Consider the following 11,769-nt stretch of genomic DNA (forward strand, 5'->3'; position numbering starts at 1 on the left):
CCTATGATGATAAATAAGATCAATTGTAATATTAAATACTTAGTCAACATATTATGTTTAACTATTTACAGGACGTAAAACGTAGAAGTATACTTAAATAAACACAATTAAGTAACCACTACAGTATTTACAGTAATTAATAATGTATCAACAATATGTTGACTAAGTATTTAACATTACAATTGATCTTATTTGTCATCATAGGTATTTGTAATATTATAAAATAGCATTTTACTTAATTTCCATATTATATCACGTATTTTAAAGAATCATTCCTAAATTTATTTTTTTTAACTTAGCTTTTTTTTTACACGGAATTATAACGAAGTGTTTTTGGTGTGATATAATATACATGCATAATTTAAAAGTCCCTAATACAATATATAATTTATACAGTATTAGTATAAAATACTAAGTCAAAGTAATTTTCTTAAGTATTATTATTCAATAAGTATTACATAATATTATTTAATCATTTGTTAATAAATCATAGATATAATGTACCCATTAGTTTAAATAAATTAATAAATAAATAGATATAATTAAATTTTTAGACATTCAATTTAAAGCCAGAAAAATTGAATGTTTATAATAGTAGGTAATCAATAATCATGTAAGAAATACTGCGCACTTTTACCCTAAAACCCACTAATCCATTTTACCCCAATATGATTTTGTGCATAAACAGTATTGTAGTACCTACCTATAGGTATTTAGTTGTTATCATATAAATATTTTACGCTAGTAAAACGGTTTAGACGTTTAGTCACCTACTTGTATAGTAAACGAATATAATATATAAAAGTAATACCTAACGTGTCGTTATATAGTACACATTACTACTTATATACTACTCAAATATTATATCAGATGAATACAATATTAATACTTTGCCTCATACTGCCACCAAAACTTCATCAACTGCTGAAAAAAATATTTTACCGCATTTGGTTATGATAACATAATCGTAATAACAAAAATGTTTGACCAGATATAGCGATTATTAAATTACTTATACACAATAGTTTATTTTGCCCCATGCGCCATTATACCCCAAGTTACTCTAATAAGTGGAAATTACCAATGATTATCACCGCTGTTGGTAATATTTTCAATTTAAAAGTGTTGATAAAAAAAAAGTGTAGGTAATTCAATATTCTGAAATATTTTTAATATATCTAGTATTTAATAATAAAATGATAAAAGTAATCTTGTATTAAAATTTGGAATCATTATACATTTTGTGAAAACAATTAAGAATAAGCACCTACTGTTTATTGTATTCAACTATTCAAGTACAACTAAAACACAAGTACATTTTGTAGGTACCTACCCATATGTATTATTGTTTAATAATACCTACTGTACTACACCAAATGTTATGATTTTTGAACTACAGTAGTTTAATACGATAGATTTCTTTAATACCTACGCAATAATTACCGTTTTGTATAAACATTATGTGACGTGTTAACGTCCAGCTCATGTCGATATATACATCAACTCAAGAAATGAAGACGTAATTTATTAAGATATAATTTGTGTTTATTTAACATATATTTAATACAAAAATGCAATAATAAGCTACGATAGAGTGATGAGCAGTGTTACGACCTGATTCCGAACTGATAGCTAAGACTGTGAGTGGTTTTACGACCGGCTTCCAAGTTTTTTGCGTGTCTCTAACCGTCTGACGAGCTCTTGTCATGGTCTACCTTACATATGATCGTATCCTCAAGAATGGTAGCCGCAGTAGTGGCGAATATCCGGCACGTTGTAAAATTTGGGTCTCGTAGCATAATTTGGTACTCTGGTTGATTCGCATCCTTTCTCACGAATATTAAGACTTTTCCGAGAAGAGACGTGTGACCACACTTTTATAATTGGATTATTTTTATATTAATTGCCAAATTAGTTATATCTCTACACAATTATAAACTTGCGCTATGTTATACAAATTTAATAGCGTACGTAACACGTGTAGGTAGGTACTAGGTATCCATGTCTTAAAGTGAACTACTATTTTAAGATAAATCATAAAATATAAATATTTACGTAAGTGTGTATTATTCATTCCGAATTTATAAATATTATTACTAATTATACCTACCTTTTTTCTTTAGCAGTAAAATAATTAATAATAGATTAAATTAGGTACAACGGTTTGTATGTAGGTATCTGGTAGGCAGATATAGGATTTTTAATTGAAAAACTGGCTAAGTAGGTACTATTCAATCACAGAAATGGGAGATATAAGTGCATATGTAATTTGCACAGAAATATAATATTATTGTTTATATTTAATAAAAAATATTGATAAAAAAATTGATATTTCATAACAAATCTATATATGAAAAAAAATCTTGGTAAAAATGCTGTTAGCTAAATGTCCAAGAACAATAAAAATCTATGTTGAATTTTTACTTCAGGTAAACACAAGTGAAACAGAAGTGAATCACTAGTATTCAGTGTTATCTAAATTTTAAACAATTAATTCTTCAACATTTAAAAATGGAAACAGTCTACCCCCTGAGGAAAATCATTAACATTAGCTGATTTTTGTGATGCTGATTTCTACTTATGATAAAAAATAGTGAACCAGAAAGCCAACATTCAATCCACGTTGTTATTTAATGTCAGCCATCCGTAAACAGCATAGTAATTGTCAATTTCAATTAAAGACGGCGTGATATTTAGGGTTATCTATAATTTAACTAGAAATTCTTCAAAATTTAATAATAATGGTATCCTAACCCCATAGATAATTGTTAAAATTAGTCGATTTTTGTAGTTTTACTTTTGATAAAAAAACTAGAGTCTGGCAACATTCGATACATACTGGTATTTTGGGTTATCAAATAGAAAAAAATTAAATTCTTAAAAATTTCAATTGAAGACAGCCAACCCTCAGAGAGAAATTAGAAATAATATCCAATTTCTGTGGTTTAAATTTATACTTTTGGTAAAACTAGTGTAATAGAAGGTCAACATTTCACCCACACTAGTATTGTGTTAGGTATACCTATATATTTTAAACGTGAATTAATCCTTAAAAATTAAAAAATGAAGGCAGCCTACCCCTAGGGAGTATCATTAAGATTGGTCGATTTTAGTAGTTCCAAATTTTATATTTGATGAAAAACTAGTGTTAAAGAAAGTCAACATATACTATTCAAATCGGTATTTAATGATATCCATTGGAAAAAAATGTGACTCTTGTAAATGGCAATTGGAGACAGACTACCCCTAGAGAAAAATTGTAAATATTAGCTGAATTTTGTGGTTCGAATTTTACTTTTGGTAAAAACTAGTGTACCAGAAAGCCAATATTCGATTCATATAGGTATTTAATGTTAACCATCGGAAAAAAGCTTAATCCTTGTTAATTTCAATTAATAATAGTAGCCTGGTACAGTGGTGCCTAATACATTTTCTAGCTTTTTTACTGTATAAAAAAAATTTTATTTACATTTATAGAATAAAACTAAAAAAAATTGGAAACTGAAAATGTACGTAAACAGTCCAAAACAATTCAAAATATTTTAAAATAATATATGATATGTATAGAAAATGCTAATATAAACAACCAGTAAAAATTTCATGTATCCTGCGGTCGTTCGTTTTAGAGTTACACCAAATACAACAATCGATTTTGTCGAAAACTATTTTCCGTAAAAATTTTTGTTTTTCCTTAATTTTTATTTTGTTTTGCCCTCTTGTTACTGAAAACATTGTGAATTTTAAATTTTGACCTTCCAAAAGCATCAACTTTGTTCACTTTTCCATCGAACAAGACACTGTTGAAGAAAATCGGAGCAGTTTTACTGCCCAAAAAGGTAATGACACACATAATATTTACAATATAATAAAAAGCAAACATCATTGTAAAACCAATACATTCATCACTCCGCTCAAAATCTAAATAAAAATAAAAATAAATGTTTAACGTTTATACATGTTAATTAATATAAATATCAGCTTAAACTAATAACTGAGGGGAAAATAGTTGGAAAAAGGAAGCAAGGTCGACCTCAAGTTTCTATGATGGACAACTGAGAAATTGGTTCAACACATCTACGATATCATTATATGGGACTATTTTCAGCCCAATTTATATTTTATATACAATAAAATTAATAACATGATTGCCAACGTTTGATAACAAATAGCTGGCACTCATAGAAGAAGAAGTCCTTAGTAGACCACAACTCTATAAAAATTCGTCTTGAATTAGTATGTTATTAACTAATAATTTATTAGTCATAACTCATAATATTCTACAAATTGTAAATTAATTGTTGTTAATAACATATAAACTTTTATAATTTAAGTAAATGTAAACAAATTTGTTTTTAAAAAATAAGATTTAAAAAAAAAATAGATAACTATAATATTATGAGTACATTGTTTTAAAATATATACATTGCTACAGTTATATTTATATTGGTTAAATAAAAAATATATCAAAACTAAACATTTTAATAAATTATTCCAACGTTCTTAACTCGTCTCTCCAGCATGTGTTAATTTTTTTAAATGTGCGTTTTTAAATATTAATTTATCACAGATTATACATTTATATGGCCTCACTCTAGTATGTGTCTCCTTATAATGTGTTTTTTTACAGATTGTTTATTATAAAACGTTTTATCACAGTCAGCACATTCAAAGGGTTTTATACTTGTATGTATCTTTGAATGGCGTTTTAGATATGAGTTCAAAGGAAAAGAAAGGTCACAGATAACACATTTAAACGGCTTCTCTTTAGTATGACGTATCTTTTTATGGCAAGCTAAAGTATTTGATCGAGTGAAAGCTTCATTACAGATATCACATTTGTATGGCTTTTCATTAGTATGTGTCCATGAATGGACTTTTAAATGTTCGTTTCGATAGAAAGCACGGTCACAAATATGACATTTAAACAGCTTTTTTTTAGTTAGTATCTTTGTATGCTGTTTTTGTTTTTTATTCTGGGAAAAATTCATCGTTTGTATTATTTATTACTTCAGTATAACATTCAGTTCTGAAAAAAACAAAATTACATATTTTAAATATTTTAAGTATACAAAAGAAATTGCAGCCCTTAGGTATAATTACATATTATGTTGATTATAAATTTGAAAATAAATTTATATTGCATATTAACAAATATATTATATAATTTTCAATATTTGTATCTAAGTCATTCAAACATATTATTGGTGTGGCTTATATTTATTTATATTTGTATATTTTACCATTCATTCGCTTAATAAATTATGTACTATGATTTAGGGTAGAATAGATTAATCTTCTACAAATTTATAACCCTCTATAAGTCATTTTCATTTTTCATTTCGGTATCAAAGGTGTTTTGGGTCTTGCATTAAGTTTTAAAAGTAATTTAAAAAATAAAGATGATTCTCTACATTTTGTAAAGTACCAACAATAATTACCTACAACTGCATATTTTCTAGTATATAGATTATAATAAAAATTGTAATTCTTTTTTTTCGCTTGCAAAACACACATGTCGTGGTTTAATCTTTGTTTTCAAGTACCTGCCTAATTATTAAATAACCTACTACATTAATTTCAATTAAAAATGTATTGTTATTATAAGCTTATAATGTTTATATAAACAAGAAGTTGTATATTTAAAGTTGTTATATAATATATACCTACTTTCTTATAAATTATACACATTTAAATTAAGTTTAATACCTATTGAATTTAACAATTAGCCCAGCTGCCAACCCTGATATACAAGTTAGTAACCAACAGTTTAATTTTTATAGTACCCACCTACAAATACAAGAAAAAAAATTGGGTGGGTGGTTGTTGCTCTGCTGTACAGTAGCTAATTACAAATGGGTCACTGTCATGTAATGGATGATGCTAAATTTGAATTTAATGATATAAAATCATGGATTAGATCATATGAGAAATAATTTTAAAAAAAACTAATAGAATACTATAAACCAAGGTACAATGTTATAGTAGAGCAATTCAAGTTCTTTATAAGAGATCAAGAAGAGGCAGAACCGTTTGATACATTTTTAAGAGAAATTAAAATGATTGCCAAGCGATGTGAATTTGGAGCATTAGAAGATAATATGATCAAGGCTCACATTGTGTTGGGTGTAAGGAATTCGGTGTTACAGGAAAGGCTTCTGAGAGTGCCAGACCTATTGCTTGATAAAACGATTGAACTCTGTGAATCAGCCAAAGAAGCTAAGTTCCAACAAACGTTACTTCACAATAAAGTTGCAGAAGCCAATTATACTGTGATGAAAAATGAAAATAATAATCAACGTCAAGGCTGGAAAAAGACAGAGAAGTCTGAAGAATCAAAGGTCAAGCCATCATCAAAGGAGGAATATGATTGCAAGAAATGTGGCTATTATCATGGACCAAAAAATTGTCCAGCATATGGGAAGAAACATAATGGATGTGGCAAATTAAATTCATTTCAAAGTGGGATGAAGAGAAAAACAAAATTTAATGGAAATCAGAAATAATGTAATAGGTATTTATAATAATAATGGTAAAGAACACTTATATTATCAACAAACTAAATGGGATAAACAATGAAAAAAAGTGGTTTAAAAATGTTAAGATTAATGGTTTGAGTATAAAATTTAAAATAGATACCCCCCTAATATAATATAAGTAACATACCTGGAAAAATATTATAAAAAGTAAAGAAAATGAAAAAATACAAAATCTAAATGTTAAAATACAAGCTTATTCGGGATTTGAGATAAAATATTTAGGTTCAGTAGAACTTAATTGTGTAGTTAATCAAATAAGTGTTAAACATCAATTTGTTGTGGTAGATGATAAAATAAAGAATGTGTACCTATTTTAGGTTTAAGTTTTTGCAAACAAAATAATTTGATTAAAAGAATTGAATCTGTTAATTGTAATCATTCAACAGATGAAGTGTTAGAGAAATATAATGTAGTGTTCAGCGGATTGGGTTGTTTTCTGGGTGAATATAAAATAAAAATTAAAGATAATAGTGAAGGTAAACTAAATCCTCCAAGGAGCGTAGCTGAGTCTATTAAAAAAGTAAAACTTTAGAGGAGATGTGTAAATAAGGTATTATTCTAGAAGTTGAACGTCCTAAAGGATTGTCAAGCAATGAAGTAATTATTGAAAAACCTAATGAGACTTAAAGGATTTGTTTAGATCTCATAGAACTAATTAAAATAATTATAAGAGATTCTTTTTTAATACCAACACTAGAGGAGTTAAGATTCAGCTTAAATAAAAAAAAAATGGTTTAGTTCTTTTGTCCTTAAAGCAGGATTTTGGCTCCTTTGGACACTACAGGTTTACTAGGCTACCATTTTGGTTGTCTTGTGCTCTGGAAGTATTCGAAAAGAAAACTTTATTGTATTTTGGTGGAATAAAGAATGTATTTGTATACTTTGATGACCTGCAAATAGCAACAGACTATGAAGAAACGCATGATGAAACCATAAAAGCAGTATTAGAAAGAGCCAAAGAGCTGAATGTAAATTTAATAGGGAAAAATTTAAATATAAACAACATGAAATCAAGTACATAGGTATGAAATTTAATGATGAAAGTATAAAACCAGATGAAGAAGGAGTAATGGCTTTAAAGCCACCCAAACATAGAGTAGAGTTACAAAAATTGTTGGAAGCAATTAATTATTTAAGACAGTTTATCCCAGACATCTCCAAATTAATAACACCGTTAAGAGATTTATTAAAAAAAATGTATGTTGGTAATGTACTGAAGCACACATTGAAGTTATAAATAAATTAAAATCGCTAGTTGCACGTCCACAAGTGTTGGTAAATTATGATTCAGAAAAAGTATTAGTCATACAGTGTGATAGTTTACAGACAGGATTGGAATGCTGCTTACTACAAGGCAATAGATCAATTGCTTTTTTGTCAAAAAGTCTGAATGAATCAGAAGAAATATACCCCCAAATAGAAAAAGACATGTTGAGTATACTTTATGCATGTAAAAATTTTCATAATTACATTTATGGAGCTACAACAAAAGTAATGACAGATCATTCACCTTTAGTACAAATATTTCAAAAGAACTTTAATAAAGTAATATCAGTAAGACTTCAGAAAATGAAAATGAAGCTAATAATATTATATGACTTATGTGTAGAGTATTTGCCAGGAAAATTAATGTTTATAGCAGATCTACAGTCAAGAAACTTTATTGAAATTAAAGAAGAATGAATAGGAGTTGGAGTAGGTAATACATGCAGTTGTGTATAGAAATACAAATTATCAAAAAATAGCAAAAGTTACTGAAAATTATGAACAGCTGAAGGAAGTTATTAAATTTTATGAAAGAGATCAGCCTAAAAGTAAAAAAAAAGTGCCTGAAAATATGAGACATTACTTGAAATTAAGAGATGGTATTAGTGTTGAGAAAGGAGTTGTGTTTTATGAAAACAAAATAGTAGTACCAAAAGAATTAAAATCTAAAGTACTAAGGCTCGTTCATGAAGGTCATAATGAAGTGACTAAACCAATTTTAAGAGCGAAACAATTAGTCTATTGGAAAGCAATAGATAATGAGATAAAACACTTTGTTGATAAGTATCATACATGTGCTAAATACAGAAATGCTAATTTAAAGGAATCATTAATGTCGCATGTGGCACCAACGTTGTCATCTGAAATGGTAAGTAGTGATATTTTTACATTTGGAGGAAATTACTATTTAGTATTGTTATAAATCACAACTCAAAGTCGTTGGAAATATATAAAGTCCAAAAAAAAACTGCAAGTGAAATGATTAATCAGTTTAAGAAAATAATAAGTGTTCATGGATGCCCCAAGGTGTTAGTATCTGATAATGTACTATTTGTGTCTAGTAAATTAATTCTGTAATGAATACAGTATACAGCTTCATACTTCTAGTCCAGATTATCCGCAATCAAATGGATTAGCCGAGCGTGCGGTAAAAATAGCAAAACAAATGCTGCAAAAGCAGAATGTGAACAAAAAGATTTGAGTGAATTATTGTTAGATTATCGGTGTACAACAATTCATCGTTTATGTGCTGCTCCTTGTGAACTATTGTTGAATAGGTTAGTAAGGACTAAATTCCCAATATTAGAAACAAAATTAAAACCAAGAGTTCAAACTTGAGTGACTAACAAAATATGATTATACAGAACAAAATACAAACAAAATTATGATATAACTGCCAAGGACATAGATGAATGATAAGGGAAAAAAACATTTGGATACCTGGTGTCATTTCATCTAGAAATCCTAAATATCCTAGGTCTTATATGGTAGAAGGTAGAAATAGAATACTTAGAAGAACGTCAAAACATCTTAGAAGGGTGGATAAAACATTTAAAATTAATAGAGAAGTAGATAATGATGATTTGATTATTAGTATAAATAATGAACAGAATTAATTGAGATTATGAATAATTATGATATAAAGGAAGTTAGTGATAGTACAAGTAAAAGTCCAGAAGAGTTAAAAGAGAAGGAGACTAAAAATTAAATAACCACAAAGGTTGGAAGTGTGGCTAAAACCAAATAAATTGAACTTGTAAGTTGAATTTATAGTAATTAATTGACAATACTTTTCATGAATGAGCTTTGTATTTAGTCACAATTTTTTCTACATGTTAGGTTGATTAAAGTAAATAATAAGTAGGTACCTAATAATCATAACTATGTATCAAATACCAAACAATTTAAGTTTAGAAGAAAAAGTGAAAAATATAATTATTATATTCATGTTTCACATAACTTTCGTCAATAAATTATTAGAAATATTAAAATGTGAAGGATTAAAATGCCCCAAGTATATTTGAGTACAGAGTTTATGTTAAAATCTATACTATTCTAGAGTGTTTTAATTACAAAAATGTACAAAAATGTACAAAAATGTACAAAAATGTTTGATAATATAATAGAGTTAAGTTTAAAAATTGATAGTTGTGAAATGGTGTTTCTGGCCGATTTTAATTTGTTGTTTCAAAATGTTTCAAAATTTAACAAAATAGTTTTACCAGTTGGATTTATCACGGTAAATTTAAAAAAACCAAATTGTAGTAATAAGTAGTAACTGATTAAATAATATGGTAATTTTATACCGATGTATACTAATTGTAAAGTGTAAACGTATAAAGTGCCCACAGCAAAAGTGAACAGTCTTTGTCGTTTTCCCTTAGAATAAATAATACTTTTTTTTTTTATATTTCTAGGTGATGCCATTAATGGTATTCGCAGGGTAATAATGCGTATGAGGAAATGCTTTTTTTTATTTTTAATGAATTATGAAACATCCTAGATAATCCTGGTCTGAAAATGGTGTACCTACTTTGCATTAGTCCAATCCATATTAATGTATCGTCTGATTGTATGGGGTCAGCTTATAACAATGTATTAGAACCATTAAAGATAACTCAAAGAATGCTAATAAGAGTCCTAATGCAAAATTATTATATTATTCAAAATTGCAATACTAATGATTTATTTATTAAATTGAAAATATTAACATTAGAACAATTGTATGAAAAATGATCAATCATTAAAGTGTTCTCGAATAGAACTGATTATGAATACCATAATATGTAAAAAAACAAGAAGAGAAAACCATGGCAATTTAAAATTAATTAAACCAAATATAACGCTAATGGCAAATTGTTATATAAATAAAGGTATAAAACTATTTAACCAACTCCCTAACGACATTAAACAAATGTATAATAAAATTAATTTAAATTAGCAATTAAAAATATATACATGCGATCGTTTTACTAGTGTCTCATTATTATAAATTTTATATTGATTTGTATTGTTATAGTTATTATATTTTATTATGTTGGAAAAATTAAATTAAGACTATGCTTATTAATGTGTTAAAATGAAAATAATTATATAATAGACTCCCTACTCCCACCACAAGCTTTGCTTATAGAGAGTAGGTATCAACGTAATATGGAAAATTATAAATATTATGTATGTGTAAGTATCATAAATTGAAATAAATAAATATCAAAAGATCAAATTAATAAAATATTTAAAGAGCCTTGCAGGTAAAGTGTATTTACATATGTACAATATGTAATATATATTTATATATTATATATATATATATATATACAATATATCACCTATTGTATTATATTGTCTAAAATTTAACAGCAGTTGCATCTAATCAAAAGTTTGATGTCAGTTGTCTTTTTAAATTTTTATTTTTTAAATTCATAGTGACATTTTTAAAAGATATGTTATAAAAAGAAATCAAAGAAGTTTATCAAAAAAAGTCTTATACTGCCTATACCAAAAATAAATCCTAATAATTAGTTATGCCATTAGTTAGGCAAAATATTTTGAATTGTACATTTTTTAAATAGATATGGACATAATGATATTTCATAAAATGAGAAGTTATGAAATATTATGATATTATTAATATATTATAATGCTTACTTTTCAAAACTCTCTTTATTCTTATTGGTTTAGATAAATACTTGTTTGATTAATAACGTCGAGTCGGTTCCCTAAAAAAAATTACAAAAAAGATTAACTTATTGTTATTACATAGTTAAATACTATTTAAATTTGATACAATATAAAAACTAAATTATACATAAAAGATTAAAATTAGTTATGTAAATATTGCAGATTATATAATATACTATATTTATTTAGGTAAAATATTTTGAATTGTACATTTTCTAAATAGATATGGACATATAGGTATATGAAGTAAATTCGTTAAATGAAGATCTAGATTTAGTTTTGATAA

This window comes from Acyrthosiphon pisum, chromosome X (assembly GCF_005508785.2).
Source record: "Acyrthosiphon pisum isolate AL4f chromosome X, pea_aphid_22Mar2018_4r6ur, whole genome shotgun sequence".
Taxonomy (NCBI): domain Eukaryota; kingdom Metazoa; phylum Arthropoda; class Insecta; order Hemiptera; family Aphididae; genus Acyrthosiphon; species Acyrthosiphon pisum.